The sequence below is a fragment of the Triturus cristatus genome, chromosome 9 (assembly GCF_964204655.1).
Source record: "Triturus cristatus chromosome 9, aTriCri1.1, whole genome shotgun sequence".
Classification (NCBI taxonomy): domain Eukaryota; kingdom Metazoa; phylum Chordata; class Amphibia; order Caudata; family Salamandridae; genus Triturus; species Triturus cristatus.
Window position 1 is genome coordinate 1,259,402,753 of NC_140592.1, and position 22,022 is coordinate 1,259,424,774.

Below are 22,022 nucleotides of genomic sequence, written 5' to 3' on the forward strand. Positions count from 1 at the left end.
CATTTAATTATGAAAGAGCATCTGTTAAGGAATTGTGTTCAAGAGAAGTTGCATCAATACCCGGAGGACCTGGGGCCAATCTCTCCCCGAGAGTTGGAGAGGAAGGCTGATCTTTGGGTAAAAGCATGAGTGTCCAAAAGTAGGCATAGTGGGGGTGATGATCAAAAGAAAGAGGCCAAAAAGCCCCTACAAGAGAAGATGGACCACTCTGAAGACAAATATGAAAGTAAGGAGTCCTCAGTACTGAGCTGGTGATGTTGTCGGGACTGGACAAAATCAGGCTCACAGCAAACATCAAGAAGCCGGGCGCTGTGGTCCTCTTAGACCTCTCAGTGGCGTTCGACACTGTCAACCACGATCAACTCCTGACAAGAATTAGGAACATTGGTATCTGTGGGACAATACACCAATGGATCACCTCCTTCGTGACAGACCATACCCAAAGAGTTCAGATAGGTGACTGTGTCCAACAGTGGGTCAATAATCTGTGGAGTCCCTCAAGGGTCAGCACTGTCCCCACTTCTGTTTAACATCTATCTCAGACCGCTGGTGAGGTACTTGGCCCGGATGGACTGCCAGGTGTTTAATTATGCCGACGATACGCAAATTATTTTGCAAATTGAAACACCCCGCTAGCCCACAAACGTGTGCAAAATATACTCAGGTACGTGGTCAACTGAATGATGGCCAACTCACTCGTGGTTAACCCAGATAAAACGGAGGTATTGGCCATCACTACTGGCAGCAAGCCATGGACCGACCACTTCTGGCCACAGGAGCTGAGAGACACACCATCTCCAATCCCAGTTGTAAAACGTCTGGGTATTAAAATCGATGCCAAACTCACACTGACCAACCAAGTGACCACTGTGTTTGGGACCTGCGTGGGCTTGCTGAGGCAGTTAAGGAAACTATCACCCCTCCTGTCATTCTCCGCCATGTGGACGTTGGTGACCGCATTGATCTTATCGCGACTGGATTATGGCAATGCGCTTTACATTGGACTTCCGGAAAAGTTGCTAGGCAAACTACAAGTTGTGTTGAATGATGCAGCCAGGCTGATCTTCAAGCTCCCCAGACGCGCACGGGCCACTCCCATGCTGCAAAAACTCCACGGGCTCCCTCTGAGGGCTAGATTCAGGGGTCTCTGTATCGCCCACAAGGCCCTGCATGGACAGGCCCCAAGATATATCAAAGACCGACTGGGGAAATACGTCCCCGGCCGCACCCTCCGGTCCCCAGAGGGAGGCCAACTAGCCTGCCCATGGTTTAGCCAAACTACTAAAGGAGGGCGAGCCTTCTCTGTCCTTATCCCGCAACTCTGGAATAAGTTGCCGGGACACCTCCGGTTAGAAAAAACCCTTCTCCCTTTTATGTTTAAAATGTTTTTATTGAAACAAAACAAACCATGGGGGAGGGGGGTAGGAGGTTAGGGTACAGTTAATACAATCAAAGAAAAAAGGTGCAACTCAAGAGGGTTGGCGATGGATAGCTCGATGGGCCAGGGGAAAGGCACAGTAAACGAAAGGCTAGAGATGCAAACTGTGGAATCCCTGCGTGCATATCCAACACCCCAAATCTGAGCAATGAAAGCCAGCAGCAACTCGACAAAGCACAATCCACCCATCCCCCCAGTAAAGAAAGGAAGAAAGAAAAAACAATACCCCACCCCCCCCCGTCCTATGGTCCCGCGTCAGATTAGTCCTCACCAAAAAGCCCCGCACCCCCCCCCCACCCCGGAGGCCTCTGTCTCACATGTGATCTAGTCCGCCGGGATCACCGGCGGCGTCAGCCTGAGAAGCCTAAGATACCTCGGACAGGTGAGCTCCCGGAATTCGGTGGACAGCAGTGCTAGAAAGGGTTGCCACAGCTCTTCAAATTGGTCTATTTCCCCCGCCACCGTGAGCGACAACTTCTCCATTCCCAGCACATGCCAAAGCCTATGCAACCAACCCGTGATGGAGGGAACAGTGTTGGTGCGCCAGTGGATAAGGATGTTCTGGACCGCAGACCCCAGCGCAATCGCGATCTGCCTACCCCTGCGGGACTTCAGTGGGTACATTAGGTCATTGGGGAGGCCCAGCAGAACATACGCCGGGAAGCGCGGCAGCTCTATCTCAAAGTGCTTATCCACCTCGTCCAAAACTTCCTTCCAGTAAGCGGTCAGCACGGGGCAATCCCAAAGAATGTGTGAGAGGGTACCCTCCTGCCCGCAGCCCCGCCAGCACCCCTTGTCAGTGTGTTTATGCATTTCATACAGTCGCTCCGGGGTGTAATACCAATAAGTGGACACCTTAGTGAAGGTCTCCGTAAGGCCCGTGTGATATGCAGAGTGCCGCGCCCGATACGCAATTTTGTCCCATTCCTTGTGGCTGAGTGTCCTACCCAATTCCCTGTGCCAGCGCTCCCTCCCCGGGTTGTAATAGTGAAACGGCGGGGGTTGTAGGTACTTGTACAGATCGGTAATTAGCTTAGCGTCGGAGGTCCGGGTAGCCAGCCACCTCTCATACGGTGTAATTTGACGAGCAGCGGTGTCACGCACCTGGGGCTGGAGGGCCCAATGCCGAACCTGCATGTAGCGCAATCTGTCCAGCTCCGTCAGGCCGAACTCCTGGCGGAGTTGCTGAAACGGAGTCACTCCCTCCGGGCCATAGATCTGGAAGAGCGCCCTGCAGCCCGCCTGCACCCAATGGGAGAAAACTCCCGGCTCCATCCCTGGGGAGAAGTCCGGGTTGCCCGCTATGGGTGTGAACGGCGAAGGGAAGGTGGTGAGGCCCCGAGCCTCACAGACTGCGTCCCACACCCGCAGGGGGACCCGCGTAATAAAAGAAGCGTAAAGGTTAGGAGGGCGGTGCGCGCGGCGCAAGAATGGAACCTCTTGTAAAGTGCGGCCCGCCACTGCCTGGTCTTGAAAGAGCCAGTGTTTGTCGGACTCCCACCTGCTCCACTCCACCAAATATCGCAGCTGTGCCGCCTGAAAGTACCTACGGAGGTCCGGAATACCGAGGCCCCCCGCCTCCGGAGCAAGCGTGGAGAGGACCCTCTTCATTCGTGGCTTGCGGCCCTGCCAGACAAAGCGGGAGATGTCAGCCTGCATTTGTCGTATCCAGCCCACCGGGGGCTGGAGAGGGAGGGCCCGGAAAAGATACAGTATCTGGGGCAGCACCGTCATCTTAACCGCCGCGATTCGCCCCAGCCAGGACAGTAGGCCTTTGCTCCAGCGACCAAGCTCCTCCTTGATCTTCCTGCTGAGGGAGGCATAGTTAGCCGTGACCATCTCCGGTAATGTGGGCGCCAGCAGAATCCCCAGGTATGGCACCATGGAGGAGGACCACTGCATGGGGAAGAGTCGCTGAAGGTCCCTCCTGGTGTCCGCAGCCAGGGACACGTCTAACGCCACCGACTTGCTCATATTCATTTTGAAGCCGGCCACACAGGCAAAGGCGTCTAGTTCCTGGAGGCAAGCAGGCAGCGACCTCCTAGGGTCGTCCAAGGTCAACAGGACATCGTCCGCGTAGAGACTGACAGTGTGGACATACTGGCCCATCCGGACCCCAACCGCATCCGGGTTATCGCGAATCCTCTGAGCAAACGGCTCCATGTAGGGGGCAAACAAGAGCGGCGAGAGGGGGCAGCCCTGCCTTGTGCCGCGTTCGATGGCAAACCCACCGGAGCTACACCCGTTGACCCGCACCGACGCTGAAGGATGCTTATAACAGTTGAATACCATGGTGCGGAACTTATCCCCGATTTCCAATTTCTTGAGAACCAGCTCGAGATACGGCCAGTGAACTCTGTCGAAGGCCTTCTCCGCGTCGACGGACAGCAACATCCGCTCCCCCGGGATCCGCGAGGCCTTCTCCAGAACATGCGCCACCCGCTTGGTATTGTCAACCGTCTGTCTGCCGGGTACAAAGCCAGCCTGGTCCGCCTCCACCAATCCGGGGAGGTGTGGACCCAGCCTGGACGCTAGAATCCCTGTATACAACTTGAGATCGACATTTAAGAGCGAGATGGGTCGATACGAACCGCGGAGGGCCCGGTCCTTCCCCGGTTTCGGAATTACCGCGACCGTCGCCCTCAGGAGATCCGGTGGGATGGCTCCCGGTTCGGAAAAGGAATTAAATAGCCGAGTAAGGACAGGGGCCACAGCCGTGCAAAAAGTCTTATAAAACAAAGACGTGTACCCGTCCGGGCCCGGGGCCTTACCATGCTTCAGCCGCGCGATAGCGGAAATCACCTCCTCAACATGGATATCCCGCTCCAGGTGGTCCGCCTGAGCCGGATCCAGCACCGGAAGGGTCACCGACTCCAAATAGCCTTCGGCATCCTGTGGCGAGGAGGGTTCCTCCGCATACAGCGCTTCGTAGAAGCCGCGGAAAGATTCCGCTACCTCCGCGTCCCCGGAGACGACCACCCCGTCCGTGCCCACCAGTTCCTTCACAACGCCACGCTGCTGCGTGACCCGGAGCCGGTGTGCTAGGAGCTTGCCACATTTGTCCCCCCCAGTGTAGAAGGCGTGTTTCAAGCGCAAGGCGGCATACTCCGCCCTATCAAGATCCAATGCTGACAGGAGCTTCCTCGCAGCCTTCAACTGCCTCCACACCCTTGGCGCCCCCGTACGGCGGTGGACCTGCTCAAGCTCCCGGACCCGAACGGTCAGCTCGTCCCTCTTCCGTTGCCGCTCCCTGTTTTCGGCTGCGGAGATAGAGATAAATTCCCCCCGGAGGACTGCCTTCAATGCCGCCCACTGTGTCGCTTGCGAAGTGTCGGTGTTGCTATTGTGAGTTAGGTAGTCCTGTATGACCTCCCCAATGCGCTGGACTACAGACTTTTTGTGTAAAAGGGTATCCTGGAGGCGCCACACCCCCCGAGAGGGGGAGGCCGCCGGCCACTGGAAAACGCCGGTGACTGGTGAATGGTCAGACAAGGTCAGGACCCCGATGTCCGCCTCCGTGGCAGCGGCATGCATCGGTCCACTCACCAGAAGGTAATCCAGCCGTGAGTAGGTTCGATGTGCGTGTGAAAAGTAAGAGTAGTCCCTATCCGTGGGGTGCATGGAGCGCCAAAGGTCGTGTAAGTCCATTTCCGCAATCCGGGCCTTCACAGCCTGGGACAGTTCCCCCGTCTGCGGGAAGCGCTGCGCCGATCTGTCCATCACAGAATCGAAGACAATATTAAGGTCTCCCCCCCCAGAATGACGTGGCGGTCGGGGGAAGCAGTGACATCCACCAACACGGAGTCTAGGAAACGCTCTTGGTGGTCGTTTGGGCTATAAACGGAGCCAACCGTAAACGCTATGCCTCCTAAGCGCATGCGATACGCAAGAAGCCTCCCCTTCTGTTCAGCACACTTATACAAAACCTACCCCCTAAAGGAGCTCGCTAGAAGAATGGCTACCCCCGCCGTCTTGTTCGCTGCCGAGGAGAAGAACTGGGTAGGGAACTTAGCAGAGCGCAGCCTATGGCAATCCCGGGACAATAAGTGGGTCTCCTGTAAAAGGCAAATGTCCGCCTGCGTCCCCTCCAGCAAAGATAAGATCGCTCTGCGCTTCACGGGGTTGTTCAGACCCTGAACATTAAGGGTCACTACCTTTAGGGCCGACATTCCTCTCGGGGATCGGGAGCGCCGTGCAATGGGCAGGGGCTCAGCGGGTGGGGCGCGCGGGGCAGCCGCGCAGGACAAGCCATAACAGACCAAGCGTGGGCATGGACAACGTCGGACGGGACCTCCCCAACCCCAGAACAACCCCTACACCCACCCGAAACACAACCCTGGCAACTAGCCAAACGCAAACTCAAACACCCCATTGTCCCAGTCAAGCCCCAAAACGGGCAAGTCCGTAGAAAGGAACGAAGTGGACGTCCAGCCACTCACCTCCAGCCGCTCCCCCCCGACCCCCCGCCCCAAACCCAGCATTTAAAGAAGCTAAAGGCATCTCCCCCCGGAGTGAGTGTTAGGCCGTCAAGGCCACGCCGGTGGAGCCGGCCGAGTCCCTGGCCGCCGCCCTCAAAGCGTCGGCCATGTCCGCCCTGATGGTAGGGGAATCAGGACGCCCTGCGCTGGCCGCTGATCGTCGCCTCGCCGACCTCCGCCGGCTCCGTCTCTCCGAGGCCCTCCACGACGGTGTAGCTCCTTCCTCCTCCACCGCCGTAAGCCCCAGGACTCCACAAATGTCCTGCAAGGAGCGTAGCTGGTGTAGCACCCCGTTCCATCGGAAGATCAGGCGGAAGGGATGACCCCAAGAGTACGGCGTCTCGTGCTCGCGCAAAAAGTCAGTGGCAATCCTGAAGGACCTGCGTTTCTGCAGCGTAATGGCGGAGAGGTCCTGGTAAAGCGCCACCGGCCGCTCCCGGAAAGTCAGGGGCTGTTTCCTGCGGGCCTCAGTCATGATGCGTTCCTTCAGCGGGAAATCGGGCAGGAAGGCCAGAATGTCCGGTGGAGGTGCCGATGATTGGCGCTGCCGGCCAACCCTATGTGCCCTATCAATGCTAATGGGGAAGTCCGCAGCCTCCCCCAGGATCTCTCGGAACAGGTCCCGCAGGTAGCTCCCCAGATCGGACCCCTCGTCTGCAGTCGGCACACCACGCACTCGAATGTTGTTCCTCCGTGATCTGTTCTCAAGGTCCTCAGAGTGGGCCTGGAGCTCAACACACTGCTCCCGGAGGCGGAGAACGTCCTGTTGAAGATGGACTATCTCCTCCTCCCGGCGTTGGGCCTCCGTCTCCACCGTTTCAACGCGCTCACCAAGGCCCTCCACTTCCCTGCGCACCTCCCGGACCTCGCTGGCCACCTCCCGCTTCAGTGTCTGGAAGTCCTCCCTGAGGGAGCTAAACAGTTCCTCCATAAAGGTCCTCGTGACGGGTGGCTCCCTCCCAGTCACGTCCGCCGAGGCCCGGGAGGTCCCCGGCGAAGGCTGTGTTCTGTCCCGCAGTTGCTGGGCCCTGCCAAGCATGTCCGGCAGGGTGCGGTCCCCCTTCTTCGAGCCTCCTCTTCCAGACATCGCAAGCACTGCGGTCGGGCACTGGTCCAGCCGCTCCAGGGGTGCCCAGCTGCTGGCAAGCGCTCGACGTGGGTGTCCCCCACAAGCAGGGTCGCTGCGTCACAGGTGACAAGATGGCGGTCCAGCCCGGTCACCACCAGCCGCGGGTGCCTATCCGAGACAGGAATGGAAGCTACAGTGGGGGGCTCCTCATCAGCACATCCCCCAAAAAGTCAGCCCGGCAGCAGCGGCGGTCACATACATCCACCAGCAAGGGCTCCGGTGAAGGCCAACACCACTGATCCCACGGGGACAAGATGGCGGCAGGGCGAGGCAGGGCAGAGCGACCAGGCCCGGCGACACCACCGGGGCCCCCAAAACGCACAGCAATCAAATAGGTTCCACCGCCGGTTTCAGTCTATCACACGCAGGGGCCCAGATGGTCCGACCCCAACAGAGAGTCCGCCGTACTTCGGCCAAGGGACAGGGGCCTACACAGTGCGAAGCGTCGCTGACACAGGTCCGAGTGCCAAAGCACCCGTCCGAAGTCTTCCGCACCGTCGGGTCCCCTCCCGCAGGACTCCTTCACCCTCCGTCGAACGACGGGCCAGATTCCCTCCAGATCGCAACTTTCAGCACCAGGCCCAGCCGAGGCGCCCGGACAGCACTCCGATGCGCTCCGCCCCGCCCCTCAGGCCCTCCTTCGCTCCTCGAGCTTGATCGGACTTTTTGGGGGCTTCCCCCGAGGCGATCAGAACCAAAACGGCAACAACGTGCGCACCAGGTGCTCCGCCACGCTCCTCTTCCACGCTGAGCCTCAGCGGGGGGAGAAAAGCATAAGAAAAGGGCTCAAGCTTGGCCGGGCCGGAGGAGCTACGGGAGGAAGCGTCCGCTCACCCCGCCATCTTGGCCACGCCCCCACCCTTCTCCCTTTTAGGGAAAAACTGAAGACCCTCCTCTTCACAGAGGCCTGGGCATAACGCAGACAGATCAGGGGCTAACACTCACACTTGGGGGCTGGCTGCGACTACTCTCTTGGCGCTTAGAGACCTGCTGGTATTAAGCACTTTATAAATTGCAATTAAATTAACAGAAGGCCCCCCAAAAACCTGCTCAGGAGGGTGGACCCCTAGACACCTCACAAAACAAAAGTGGATACCAGGGTCTCCAAGAAGACTGGTGCCTTAACTGTAACAAGACAGGTCCCCTAATCAAAAACCCTTCCTGTCCTAAAAACAAACCCAGTAGTGCGGCTCCAGAGGTTGGCCTTTATAGCCTTTGAGGGTGATTCCTCAGGTGAAGACTTCCTAACCTTTAACTGGAAAGTGGGTCTAAAAGGTGAGTTCGAGATTCCAGAGGGGTTTAGACACTTCCACCACCTACTAGTGAATGGAATCCCAACCACTGCCCTCAGATACCTTTGCCAGTCACACTGTTGTGCATGACAGACTGGTTCTCTCAAACCATTCTATCCCAGGTGAGTCTAGAAGAGTTAGGGCTATACCAGGGGAGGTTACTGTTCGGCCTATGACTGTAGTGGCGCTAGAAATAGCTGGGTCCCTTAGATGGAGAAGGGTGTAGTCAGTAAAGAACTCCCCCTTGACTTTCTCCTTGGAAATGACCACCCAGAGGTTGATCTGAGCCAAAGTGAGGTACTGGTCCAGTGCCAGTCCTCCCCAAGGGTTCTGGAGGTGCTGAACCTGAAGTTAGTGCGTGTAAGCCCCAGAAGATTAGGGAAAAGAGAAAGTGTAGGAAAGGGAGGCGGCTTTTAGCCATAAAGATGCTTTCTAATTTTATCAAAATTGATGTGGATCTCTTTCTTGAGTCGTTGTCATTTATTAGTCATTGTATGCATTTACAATTGTTTTACACTCCTCTGAGTTAAGCCGAAGGCTGCTCGACCACACTACCCCTCTATCAGAGCACCTTAGGATTGCATAGCAATCCCTGTCCACTAGTATTAGGAACCCCTGGACTCTTACGCAATACATGAGATTATTGATATATCACATAAAGAGCCAGCATTGTACATAAACCCCTCTCCCTTCCCCAACCAGATCTGACAGTATTGACATGTGTCACTCTTGGGGTAGGGCGGCATCTGTGAGAATGGGAGATCAGAGGCATCTGGTCTCAGACAGATTGCGGACTCCATATCAACCTTCTGGAGCTCCAGGCGATCTAGCTGGCATTAAAAGCCTTTATACTCTCCATCAAGGAAAAGCTAGTGCAGGTGTTCACGGACATCACCACTAGCGGATCACGAATGGCTCCTCTATTCGTGGTGGTGCAAGGTCTCTTTCAGCAGTGGGGAGACCCTTGGTTAGATTTGCTTACCACTCCCAAGAACAGTCAATGTCAGCAGTTCTGCACACAGGAGTTTCCCAAGTGGCTCTCGCTTGCAGATGCTTTTCATCTTGAGTGGAGCTCCGGTCTCCTGTATGCCTTTCTGCCCAGAGTTCCCTAGAAGATCCCGAACGACCGGGCCAGAGTCTTCCTCGCACTGGGCTCGGAGTTTGGTATCCTGAGCTGTCGAGAATGGCCATCGGTCCTCCGATCAGTGTGTCCCTTCGGGAGGATCTTCTGTCACAGTAGTAGAGGAGAGTTCTCCACCCGAACCTGTCAACACGCCACCTTTGTGCATGGAGATTGAGTGGTGATAGTCGACAGCCTTCGACCTTTCGCCTCAAGTCTTCAATGTTATTCAGGCAGCCCACCACCCAAATTGTACACACCTGATTTGCAGGGCAAGTTTGTTGCATGGTGTGCAGAAAAGCAGGTTGACCCCCATTCTGCTCCTCTTTTTCAGGTTCTTCCCTTTATTCTTTCACTTACCCAGCAGAGCTCTTCTCTGGGCATTTTAAAGGCTTATCTTGCTGCTGTTTCAGCCTTTCTGCGGCTGCTTGACTAACCATCCCTGTTCAAAACCCCTATTATACATAGACTCTTGAAAGTTTTACAACATGTTTCTACCTTCTTTTATCATGCCTCAGTGGTACCATAACTTCATCCTCACATGCCTGATGTGCGCTCCCTTTGAGTCCTTGTACAACTGTCCACTCAGGCTTCTTACCGTCAAGATGGCCTTCTGGGTGGCAATAGCCTCTGCCTAGAGGGTCAATGAGATTGAGGCTTTATCATCCAAGCCTCCATACCTGAACATCTACCCAGACAAGCTGGTTTTATGGTCGATCTTCCTTTCTGCCTAAAGCAGTCACTCCCGTTCATGCATGCCAGTCCATCAGTCTGCCTGCTTTCTCCGCTCCGCCACATCCCTCTAAGGAAGAGGAGTGATTTCACTGCATGGGCCCTAAAGAGCGTTGTCATTCTACCTTGAAGGCACGAAAGAGTTCCGGTGGATGAACAATTCTTTGTGAGGTATGTCAAAGTGAAGAAGGGAAAGGCTGTGCAGAAGCAGACCATTTCCCGATGGATTGTGCTCTGCATTTAAATCTGCTACGCATTGGACAAGTAGCAGACCCCTGCGGATTTGCGTGCTCATTCCACCAAATCCAAGTCCTGGACATCTGCCAGGCAGCAACGTGAGCTCTCTTGCACATATTCACAAAACACTACTGCCTAGACAGTTGGGTCCAGTGGGAAGGGCACTTTGCCTGTTCAGTCCTGCAGGACTTTTGGTTATGAAATTGTTTCACAGACCCACCTCCAGAGAGGTATTGCTCCCGTTTTTATTCTAAGGTGAGGAATCTGCAGTTGGAAGTCTCTATCAGATGGACAAGTTACTTATCTCAGTAAAGCCTTATCTGATGGAGGCTATCTAGCTGCAGATACCATACCAGCCCACCCATCCTCCCTGCTCTGCAAACCGATATCTAGGGAGAGATCTTTCCCCTTTCAGGGCCCTAGCTTTCGACACCAGTGGTCAGTGTTCTTCTTAGCTCCGTGCTCCTGACGTGGAAAGTTGAGTAATGTAACTGACAGTGCGCTGGGGTGGCCCCTTTATAGGCACTGCACATGTCACTTCTGGCGTGGATGACACACACATCATGCAAAGCCGATCAACGCCACCTACCGGCGTGCAGGGGTACTGCTCATGAAAATTATATGGATCCAGTCTGACGCCTGGGGATAATTCTAAGGTAAGAGCTGGCGTCCGGTCCAACAAACTAAAACCTAAAGAAAAGAGGGGCACCTTTCAATATATAGAGAAAGGTGCCACCCAACATTTCTCAGCAGACCTGGAAACAGGAAACCATGTATTTGAAATTAGACAATCCACTCCCCATTCATCCATTTTCTCACCAACCCTTAACTCATCATGAATGTCTGGATAAATGTTTCGATAATTAAGCTTACACAGGGATCTTGTCTTTGATAAAAGGAGCATAAGCCAAGAAGGGGGATCTTTCCGTCTGAGGTAATATGGATGCTGTTGTACCTCAGCTCGTGGAGGGACAGTGTAAGTTGGAATAGGCCCTGGAAAGGTACAGTAAGGTGGCTGACCAGGACCAAAGCACCATTCTGATAGACTTCTAACTTCAGATTCCTCACCTCTTGAATATTCCCTCAGGCGTCAGACTGAAGCCACAAAATGTTCAACAGTCCTCCTGGGTGGCCATAGGTGGAGTCACATGACTCGCAACAACATTGTTCTGTTCTGTAAGTGACGTGTGGAGTCTTGTATAGAAACCACTTATGCACTCTGTCATTCCTTTCTCTCTGTGCCTACTAATGTGGATCCACGCCCACCCCTTATCTTTTTTTAGACCATTATTTCCTCTAAAAATTCTTTCTCTACCAGTGTGCAAGGGAAAGGTCACCTGACAAAACTACAGGCTTTAAACCATTTATGGACTGTTGGACAGCAAACAAATGGCTGTGACAGATCCCCATCTGGATTGCCTGTGGTCAGATCACAGCTCCAAAGCCTGCACTGAATGTGCCTCGATGCTTCTTAAGGCCATTAGAGAGCAGGAAGTGTAGCTCTACCTCATAAAACACTGAAAGACTCTGCCGTACCCGTCGGGGTCAAAGGGAAGGACTCAATCCTGCTCTCTAAGTCGTTCCTGTGGCAGATTGTTTTGCAGTTACAGTCTTCAGGCAAGAATGAGAAGGGAAAAGTCTTTAGCAGGACTTCGCCTCACTCAATATCCAGACATGGTGCAGGGGCATCAACGTGTCTCCCGGCTTTGCTCCGGCAGTTGATCCTCCGAGCCGATTCTGACCCTCGTTCCGTGGCAACCAGAATTCCAGGGACTGATGCGAGTTTCATGAGGCCATGCTTTGGCATATTACCAGGTTCCACTGGCGTGCCTTTAGGCCCCAAGGAACCAATAGGCCTCCCAACTGGGCTTCTGATCACGATCTGCCCTCTGCACCAAATGGGCCGGTTGGATCCGATACAGGTTCTGATGCCGAATCCCATCCTGGTGCCACATCACAGGCCGGAGCATGGAACATCGTTGATGCCAGATGAAGATGCGCAATCCATGGTATTGTCAGACTTAGTCTTCGCCGCTTCAAGCTCCACCGAGGTTGTGTCCTGATCCACCTGGGCTGCAGCCTTTTAGTAACTGTGTCAATTCTGACACATTTTCTTTTCCCCATACACTGACTCAGATCCTTCATACTTAGAGGCTCATTATGATGGCGGACGGATGGACATCAGTCTGCCCACCATCATAACGGTGATGGGACCGCCCACCAGACGTGCGGCGGTCCCACCAGTGCAATTAGGATGCGCCCGCCATACTGGCCGGCGCATCTTGGCCTTTTACCATTGCAGACAGTGCTGCTTGCTGCAGCCCCGTCTGCAATGGTAAAAGAGCATGCACAGCATTTCCCTGCAGCACGTGGCAGGCACCACGCGGTGCCGGTCACTTGGTGCAGGGAACTGCAGGGGGGTACCATGGGTACCACGCCCCCAGTGCACCCCGCTGAACACCCCACAGAGGGGGCCCGCAACGGACCCCCAAAGCCAATCCCCGCCAGCCTTTCTGGAAAGGCACCTCATACACCCACATCCTAATATGGCGGACGGTACCTGCTAGGCACCGCCACCATATTAGTGGCCCAGCTCCACCCGGCAGGCAATCGTAACGATTGCCACCGTGTGAAAAGTGGCAGACTGACTTTGCGTCCTCCGTGATATCCACCGCCATCCTAATATGGCGGTGGGTAATTCTCTTCACGATGGCGGAACGATCGCCGGCCCGGCGGTGGCGATCATTCCGCCATTGTAATGAGCCCCTTAGTTTTCAGCTGATTCTGGAAATGGCACATACAACGCTGGTGAAGAGTTTGCCCAGCCATATGCTGAGGGCAACTGGTATGAAGACAGTGGACTAGACGCGTAATCGGCACTGGGCTGGTTTTTCCTCCCAGCTTTGCATTCTTTGCAATGGCCATTCAAAGGGTGAATGAGGTGCTTGACCTATGTCTACCTACTAAGACTAACGTATTGACTAAGGTCCTCCAATTCGGGCAAATGAGTTGTGATCTCCTGCTACAATTTAACTAGGCCATCATGGATTTGCGGCCCTTATCAGGACATGGGTGAAACCCTGCTCTAGCCCCCGAGTCAGTCGACTGGTTGCGAGGTGCCATTGCCTTGTCCTGGGTGACTCCGAATTTTTGAATCAGCACCCCTGTCCTGAGTCTTGTTGTGCAAGCTCGATAGACTAAGGTTAATCTTAACTTGTTTCTTACTACACCACCAGATAGGAAATCAAAACAGATTGAAACATTTGGGGAACATAGGGTTTCTTCCATGAATCTGGCTTTGTTCTGTTAATGCCAGCTGCCTTTTTTAGGTAGCTATTCTCATGCTGTTAGAAATGAGGGGGCTCTGGTTGGCGCTGGCAAGTACCAGCGACAAGCAGGGACCCTTTAATTCTAGTCAGGGCGAAGGATGGCTCCTTAGAATAACCCCTGCTCACCCTCTAGGTGCGTTGCGCGAGCAGTCCAGGCTAAACCTCAGGGCGTACACGGTTAAGCATTTGCAATTATACACACAGTAAACTCCTTGCATGCACCACAAACGGACACCAGGCAGGTTGTATACAAAAATAAGGCTTTTATATATTTCAGCAGACTTAATACAAGACCCAGCAACGGTGAAACGGTGGGGCCACGATCTCTATTGTTACGGAAAGTTCTCTTTATACGGGAAGTCTTCTTATGCGGGCAACAAGGTGAACTGTGGGCCTTCACGCTGAGACGGTAACCGGGAGGCACGCGTCAGACGGCAGGGAAAACAGAACGTTGCGGACCCTGGATCCGATGCGAGCTCGCGATTGAGTTCGTAAGTACAGTACCTTGTCTCTTTTCGTGAAGGCGGGTGCGGGACACGCAGCGGCTCTTTTCAGAAGGGCGAGGCGGCATCCGGGGCTCCCGCGCTTTACGAGGGGGGGGGTCTGGTCCTTCAGGCTCACAGCAAGAGCGGGGTGCTTCAGGGTGGCAAGTGAGCAAAGCGGGGCAGCCTGGCACGCTTTCTACGTCCGGGCCGTCCGAGGCTTGAAGATGCTCACAGTGCCGATTCCGGCGGGAGGGTGGTGGTGCGCAGCGGGCCTCCGGCGAGCGAGGTGACGGGGGCAGCCCAGCACGGCGTAGGGAGGGCGGCTCAGATTGAGCAAGGCTCTTCCCAAAGCAGGGGCGGCTAAACAGTCCGGGCGCGGATCAAGGTGGGGCTGGGGGCACGAGAGTCCCGGCTCCGGCGAGGGAAGGAACACCACAGTCCAGCGGTGGGCGAGTGAAGGTCAGAATGAGCCCAATGGTCCTGGGGCTCAGTTCAGGGGGCAAGCTCGCTTCCAAGCCCTTGGAGATCGTTTTTGAAAGCATAAGTTTCTTGAAAACAAAAATAAAGCAAAGTCTCTAGTAAAAGGTTCCTCTTCTCTCCTTTGGCAGCAAGGTCACCACTGCAGGCCAGTCCCCCAGGATAGGGACAGTCTTCCTCCTTACAGCTTTCCTGGCGCCTCCTCCTCAGGCAGAGATTCTTCTTGGTTAAAAGCAGATCTGATTTCCTAGGAGCAGGTCTCCTTTTATACACCATTTCTTTTGTTCTTCCAGGCCAGGGGGGCCCTTGCCTAGTTCAGTCCAGTTCTGGAGTACTTTGTTGATGCGATGCAGGCTTCTTCTTTCAGGGTGCAGGGCAGAGCCATCAGACGCTCCACCGGGGGCGGAGCCAGCATTGTGGTGGCAGAGCACAGCCCTATTCAGAGTCCAGGTGTACTCCTCCCACCCATCTACAGGTCAATCTCTATTCACCACCAGGCTACCTAGCCCTGCCCATCTGGGTTTCCCCAGCCCTGTCACTCACACAAGCCAGACAGCAGATACACATTACGCAGAGGCGGGCTGAAATGGTTAGGCAAGCAAAGGCCAACTTTCTAAAAGTGGCATTTGCAAACGCAGAATATTAAAATAAACCTTACGAAAAGATGTACCTTATTATTCTGAGTTCAGGCATACTAAACTCTATTTTCTACCATGTTCCCTGGGTCTGTTAGGATCATAGGATGTAACAATCTTAACATCCCATTCTGGCCTATGAGAACAGGGTAGCCTTACAATAGTGAAAAACGAAAATGGCTGTAATTCACTATTAGGACATGCCACACACATCAGGGCTTGTCCTACCTTATGCTACAATGCACCCTGCCCTTGGGCCTACCATAGGGGTGACTAATATGAAGTTAAGGGAAGGTTTAGGGACTGGCAAGTGGGTGCACTTGCCAGTCAGCATGTCAGTACCAGACTTCACGCAGGTTCTGCAATGGCAGACCTAGACACATTTTTACCAGGCCGCTTCTGTGGGTGGCACAACCAGTGCTGCAAGCCCACCAGCGGTATTTGTATTTACACGCCCTGGCACTCCTGGTGCACTTTACTGGGGTCTGACAGTAAACCAAATAAGCCAATCATGGAATCCAACCAACATATACATTTTACATAGGGAGCACTTGCACTGTGGCACTGGTTGGCAGTGGCACAGTGCTCTGAGCGGCCAACACCATAAAAACACATGAGGCACAGCGACAAAAAGTGGAAGGGAGACTCACGCCAAGGTGCCAGGTCTAACACGTGCTCTTTGGGGGCCAGTGGCACAGGTCCTTACTGCAGTCCTTGATGATATGTGTTCTTTGAAACAAGTCATCCAAGATGGCCGTGATGGCGCCAAGTTCACTATCTTTTTCTGATATGAACACCACTGATTCCCTGGGCAGGGTCATTGACAGTAGTGTGGCCCTTCACAGGCACACCTGGCTGAGGTCCACGGGCTTCTCTGGCGATATCCAAGTCCGCTCCATGGATAGGCCCTTTGATGGCTCCTGGCTTTTTGGGGATAAAGCAGAATTGGCCCTTGGGCGTTTTAAACACAGCGGGCCACAGTATGTCCTCTGGGCCTTTCCACTCATTCACAGCAGCTGCATCAACAATTTTCCCCCTCCGTGGCTCCGGTAGGGTTTCTTGTATCGCCAAACGATGCAGCCAGTCCAGCAACCTCCTCACCCATTTCGTGGCAAAGGCTGCCGTACCCTTAGACCACGTAGGTAACCAGGCAGCGTGTAGCACAGCCTTTCAGTTCCTTAGCTGCCTTTGCCCTCAAACCTCTTTAGTGAGTCCTTACCGGCAAGCAGACATCCAGCTGGTGGCAGAATACGCATTTTCTGCCAGGATGGCACACATTCACTTCAAGCACGTGAGTTCTGCAAATTGCCCAGCAGGCTGCACCTTATAATTTTTTGCCATTTTTAGCCCCCCTGCCTCTTGCAGCAGGAAGTGCTGGCCCTTCTTGGCAAAAAATGCCATAGAGCAGGTACCAGCATCAGAAGTAGGCAGAGTTTGTCCTTCCTGCTACTTTCTGATGCTGAAGAAGGACGGAGGCCTTTGTCCTATTTAAACTTTTCGCACTCTTAATGCCTTCCTGTAAAAGGACAAATTCAGGATGTCCAAGTCTTGCCTGCCTTCAACCCTGGAGACTGGATAGTAGATTTGTACCTGCAGGATGTGTATTGCCAACTCCCCCGTGTTAACTGTGGTTCAAGGTGAGCCTAGAGCATTTTCAGTTTGCTGTCCACCCCTTTTGGCTCACCAAAGCCCCTCGAGAGTTCACAAAAGTGATGGTTGCAGCACCTCTTTGGAGATCACGGGTCCCAGTCTTCCCCTACCTTGACTGGCTGCTGAAATCTACAAGACGGAGCATCTTAGTCCGATGGCTTTTTTTTGCATTCACATATAATTTACTCCACTCCAGCAAAACATTTTACACCACACAAGATGATGTTGGAAATCCTACCACACCTATCTGCACAACATTTGGTTAAGTATCACCGCCCAAGCAGCATATCCCATTTCACACACTACCATGTTTCTTAGCTAAGAAAATATGTTAAACTCTACCATCCATCTGCACCACGGCAGTATCATTGGACCGCTGTGCTGTTCCACCAGCAGACTCCTGAGGCTGGACAGCACATAACCATTAATCCATGTGGAATAAAAACGAGTTAGATCTCCTAGTCCATGCCCCCATACACCGAGTATGCCTCAAAGATCCTTTGCAAGAAAGAACACCTAGGTCACATTGTACTCCTCCGACAGAACCATCATCAAGTGTAAAGACGGAGGAGGTAAGCAAGAGACTGCATAGCAAAGTGATTGGGTCAGAGGCGGTGGAGCAAAGTGGGTAAATGGGGCAGATTACACGGGCCGATGGGGATGGAGGGAGGAATGGGAAAAAAAGTATTGTGGTCCAGATCGACTCCTAGTTTAACAATTGTTTGAAAGAAATTATTTCAGGTTTGCAAATTGTTAATATCATCTAAGCATCTCATTTCGGAGTAAGTCTGAGAAAGCCTTTGCTGCTTATTTGTTTATTACCTCCAGAAAGATTTAGGGTGGCTCGTGGGTGATCTAGTCTGTATATTGAATGGCTTTTTATGAATTGTAAAGTGTATTCAAGTCTGCTTTGTCATGGCAAAGGGCACGCCTGCAGGTATGCCCATGGTATACTCTGAGCAGAAAAGGGCCCCAGTCGCCTTTTTAAGCAATATCCGTTTCCTGACATTTGCAAAGCGGTAACTTAGACTTTTTCAATAAACATAATTGTGTGGACATTCAAACATGCACAGAGGCACAAGTTATGTTAGTTGAATTTGTAAAGCTGGCTTATCGCCCAAGGGGTATCCAGGCATTCGTTTAGATGAGTATGCCGATCATGCTCCTAGTTGAACAGCCAGGTCTTAAGTTTCTTGCGAAATTAGAGTAGGAATGAGGAGGTCCTGATGTGATGTGGAAGGTCGTACAAAGTAGAAGAAAGAGTCCTCCTGAATTGCTTCTGTGTATGTGGAGTGTCTGTGTGAGGTAGTGTGGCTGAGCTCAGTTGTCTGGTGGGTTGGTGAAAGTTAAGGCAGTGGTTGAGGTAGGCAGGTCTGGCGTTGTGGAGGGATTTGTATGGATGGGTGAGCAATTTGAATTTGAAGTGAGACAAACAAATCCCAAAACAGTCTTCCGCTTGCAACCTGCTGCTTTAAAGGGTTGGTACTGAGAAATCGGATATTAAGGGATACCGCTGTGAACAGTTGTTCAACCATATTTTATTACTTGCAATCGTTTTATTTTTGTCTTGCCCTTTGTGTAATACATTTAGCAGAATTTACCTTAGCTCCCTTTTCTGAGACATGAAAAACCATGTGCATACAATGACCTGTTTTCTGTCTTTGTGCTACACCCAGTATAAGTCATTTGCACCGGTCAAGGGAAGAGGAAAGATTTTAACCACAGGCTTATGTGAATATGAGCTGGTGCCAATAGTCCTAATGCTGACCGTGCTTTCTGACATTATATAAATGAATAATGGGAAATTCCATAGCTTGACATGTTTCGCAAAAGGTTATAAATATTGTGAGCTGGTTGCATCCAGCAGAATTAGTTTGAAGTGTCTGGCTTCGCATCTCTCAGTTCTAACTTGCAATAAACTCTCTCCATGACTGTGACTGTTTATCATCTCTCATTTGCAGTACCAGATGTTATGCATTCACAAACTGGGGGCTCGCCCAGAATCCACCAAGACAATACAGATTGATGTGAGTGCTGCAGTGAAAGGGGCGAGTTGAGTAATTGACTGACTTGGAAGTACCTACCTGCTGAAGAAATTGCGTTTCTTTTGATCGCAGTTTTTCAACCACCGCTACTGATTATTACAATTTGATGTTCTTAACAAATGTGAAAAATATGCTAGACACAAGCATACTAAAGAACTATTAAAGACTAAGGATAGGATATATGATGAGATTAAACAGAAAGAAAAGAGAAAAGAAGTGTCTGAAAGACCATTAGATATAGATTGCTTACCTTAGAATTACCCCCGGGCGTTAGACTGGATCGGATAAAAAAATTCAACAATTATAGCCGTATCCCTGCGCATCGATAGGTGGCGTCGGTTGACTCCTCGTTCATCGTCTTGGTCGCCGGGATGACGTTGCAGTGTCTACTTAGACTTCACACCTGCGCGCTGACATCAGTTCTCCCTTTTCCGTGCCAGCCACGCAGATCCAGAGAGAGCATCTTTTTTGAGTCTTGCGACTCCGGGTGCACGAGGGATGTTAAGTCGTTGGCCCGGTTTCAAGCCCTGTGACTCCTGTCACAAGCTGATGTCGGTCACCGATCCGCACCTCGTGTGCCTTTGGTGCCTGGAGCGCTAGCACAACCCGAAGTAGTGCTCCGACTGCCGCGCCCAGAACCCCAAGTCTTTGCGGGAGCAGTCCCGAAAGCTTTTGGCGGCCGGCAGTCTGCTCAGTGGCGTCAAGGTGAAGCTCACAGGACCGGGCGCGGACCCATCACCATTCATCATCAAACTCTTTGCACTCAACTGGTGAGTCGAAGCACATGAAGGTAAAGAAGCATCGTCGTTCTTCGCTTTCTCCCCGTCCATCGGCCGATGGGACGTGGGACCCGGGGCGTCACTGCTCCCTGGCACCGTCCTCGGAGCCTGCTGGGATCTCTCCGTGCTTCCCTCCTTTTCCGGGAGCCGGAGCGTCCCCTGCCCAGCTTTGTGCATTTCTCGAAGCCCTCCCCTCCATCTTTGGGCAGCCCGACTTCGCCGGCATGCCTTCGGGCTGTGCGGACTCGATTGGGGGCTCTAGGCCTTCCATACCTGCGGCTCCAGCCTCAGCGCCACAGGGCCCCCATGGATCCAGATCTGGATCGGTGCCGGTCGACCTCACGGTACCTTCCCTTGCGCCGATTACAGTGGCTGCGCCCCCAGTCTCAACCCAGACTTGGACACGGCGCCGGACCGGCGTCAACCAACGTCTGTACTGGAGCCAGAGGGTACTTTTGCCCCACTGTTAATTCCTGGCGTTCCCTACCGCCCTGAGTGGCAGCCAGTGGAGGGTGAGGAGGACTGGGAGGGGTCTGTTGACCCTCTTGCAGACCAACCTGAAGAGCCCGACTGGAGAGAGGAGTTGGGTGATGCTTTCTCCCCCTACTGTGGCTACAGAGGAGGGAGCCTCCTACACTGTGGTGTTGCGTAGGGCGGCTGAGGCCCTGGGCCATGAGCTTCCTTTGGTGGCTGTCAGGACTAACCTCCTAACTGAGGTGCTTCACCTGGCAGCAGCCGCTTTGGGCCCCTGCTGCCTTTTAATGAGGCCCTCACCAATTTCCTTCTGGCCACTTGATCCAAGCCCAGCACAGGGGCTCCTGTGGACGGGCTGATTACCCAACGCCAGCATCTGGGCTTGGGCGACAGGTTTTTTATGTCCCAACACCCTACCCCGAGAGCTTGGTGGTCCAATCTCTAAATGCGCATTCCCTACAGCTCCCCCAGATAGGGAATCCAAGAATCTGGACCATATTGGGAAGATGTTTTCTTCCGCCAGCTTAGGACTGCGGTCGGTGAACACCGCATGTCACTTGGGCACACACACACACACACACACACACACACACACACACACACACACACACACACACACACACACACACACACACACACACACACACACACACACACACACACACACACACACACACACACACACACACACACACACACACACACACACACACACACACACACACACACACACACACACACACACACACACACACACACACACACACACACACACACACACACACACACACACACACACACACACACACACACACCCCCCCCCCCCCCCCCCCCTCTCTCTCTCTCTCTCTCTGTTGCAGAGGGTCGAGACGCAGCGAAGTTCACTATCCGGTGTGGGCTATATACCGCCTGTAGGAACTGGGGTCACCAGTCCCCCTGGGGGTAGCTTGGCGCAAGCAGGTAGGCACCCGAAAGCTTAAGTGTAAAGTGACCATACAGCACACACATCCACTGAGACAGGAAACGCACGCAATGACTGACACCACACCAGTGATTGTGAGTAAAAATCAAATAGCTTTTATCTAGATCAGAGTCAGGTATTCATCATAGCATTTCATTAGAAATAAACCGGGCATTCCATTAGGGCATTTCATTAGAGCGCTAATCATAGCATTTCATTAGAGCGCTAAGCATAGCATTTCATTAGAGCGCTAAGCATGACACTCAATTAGAGCGCTAAGCATGACACTCAATTAGAGCGCTAAGCATGGCATTCAATTAGATTATTAAACCCGGCATGACATTAGAGCATCAAACCTCAAGGGTAACCAGGTCATTTAAGGCAGCTGTGGAGCATTAGTAAACAATATCCCCTGAGGCAAGAAACAAACATCAGAGCCTTTCATTAAGCAGGAGTAACCTTGACCTTTACGGCAAGTAATCAACAGTTCCTTAGACAAGAATGGAACATCTGAGCATTTCGTGAGGTGAACGATCAGCCCTTCATCTAGTAGAAGTCAAGAGGGCCTTGGGCGGATTAATCCCCGTTCCTGGGGCAATTAGGGGCCAACAGGGCCCAACGATAGTCTCCCCTGGGGGAGGGGCGAACTCAGGGCCTCTTCCCGGCCTTCCGCCCTCCTCCCCGGGGGTTACCTGAGTCTTCGGCCTCCTCGGGGCCCTTGTGGCGGTCTTCGGCCGGGCTGAGAGGGGTCTTGGCAACAG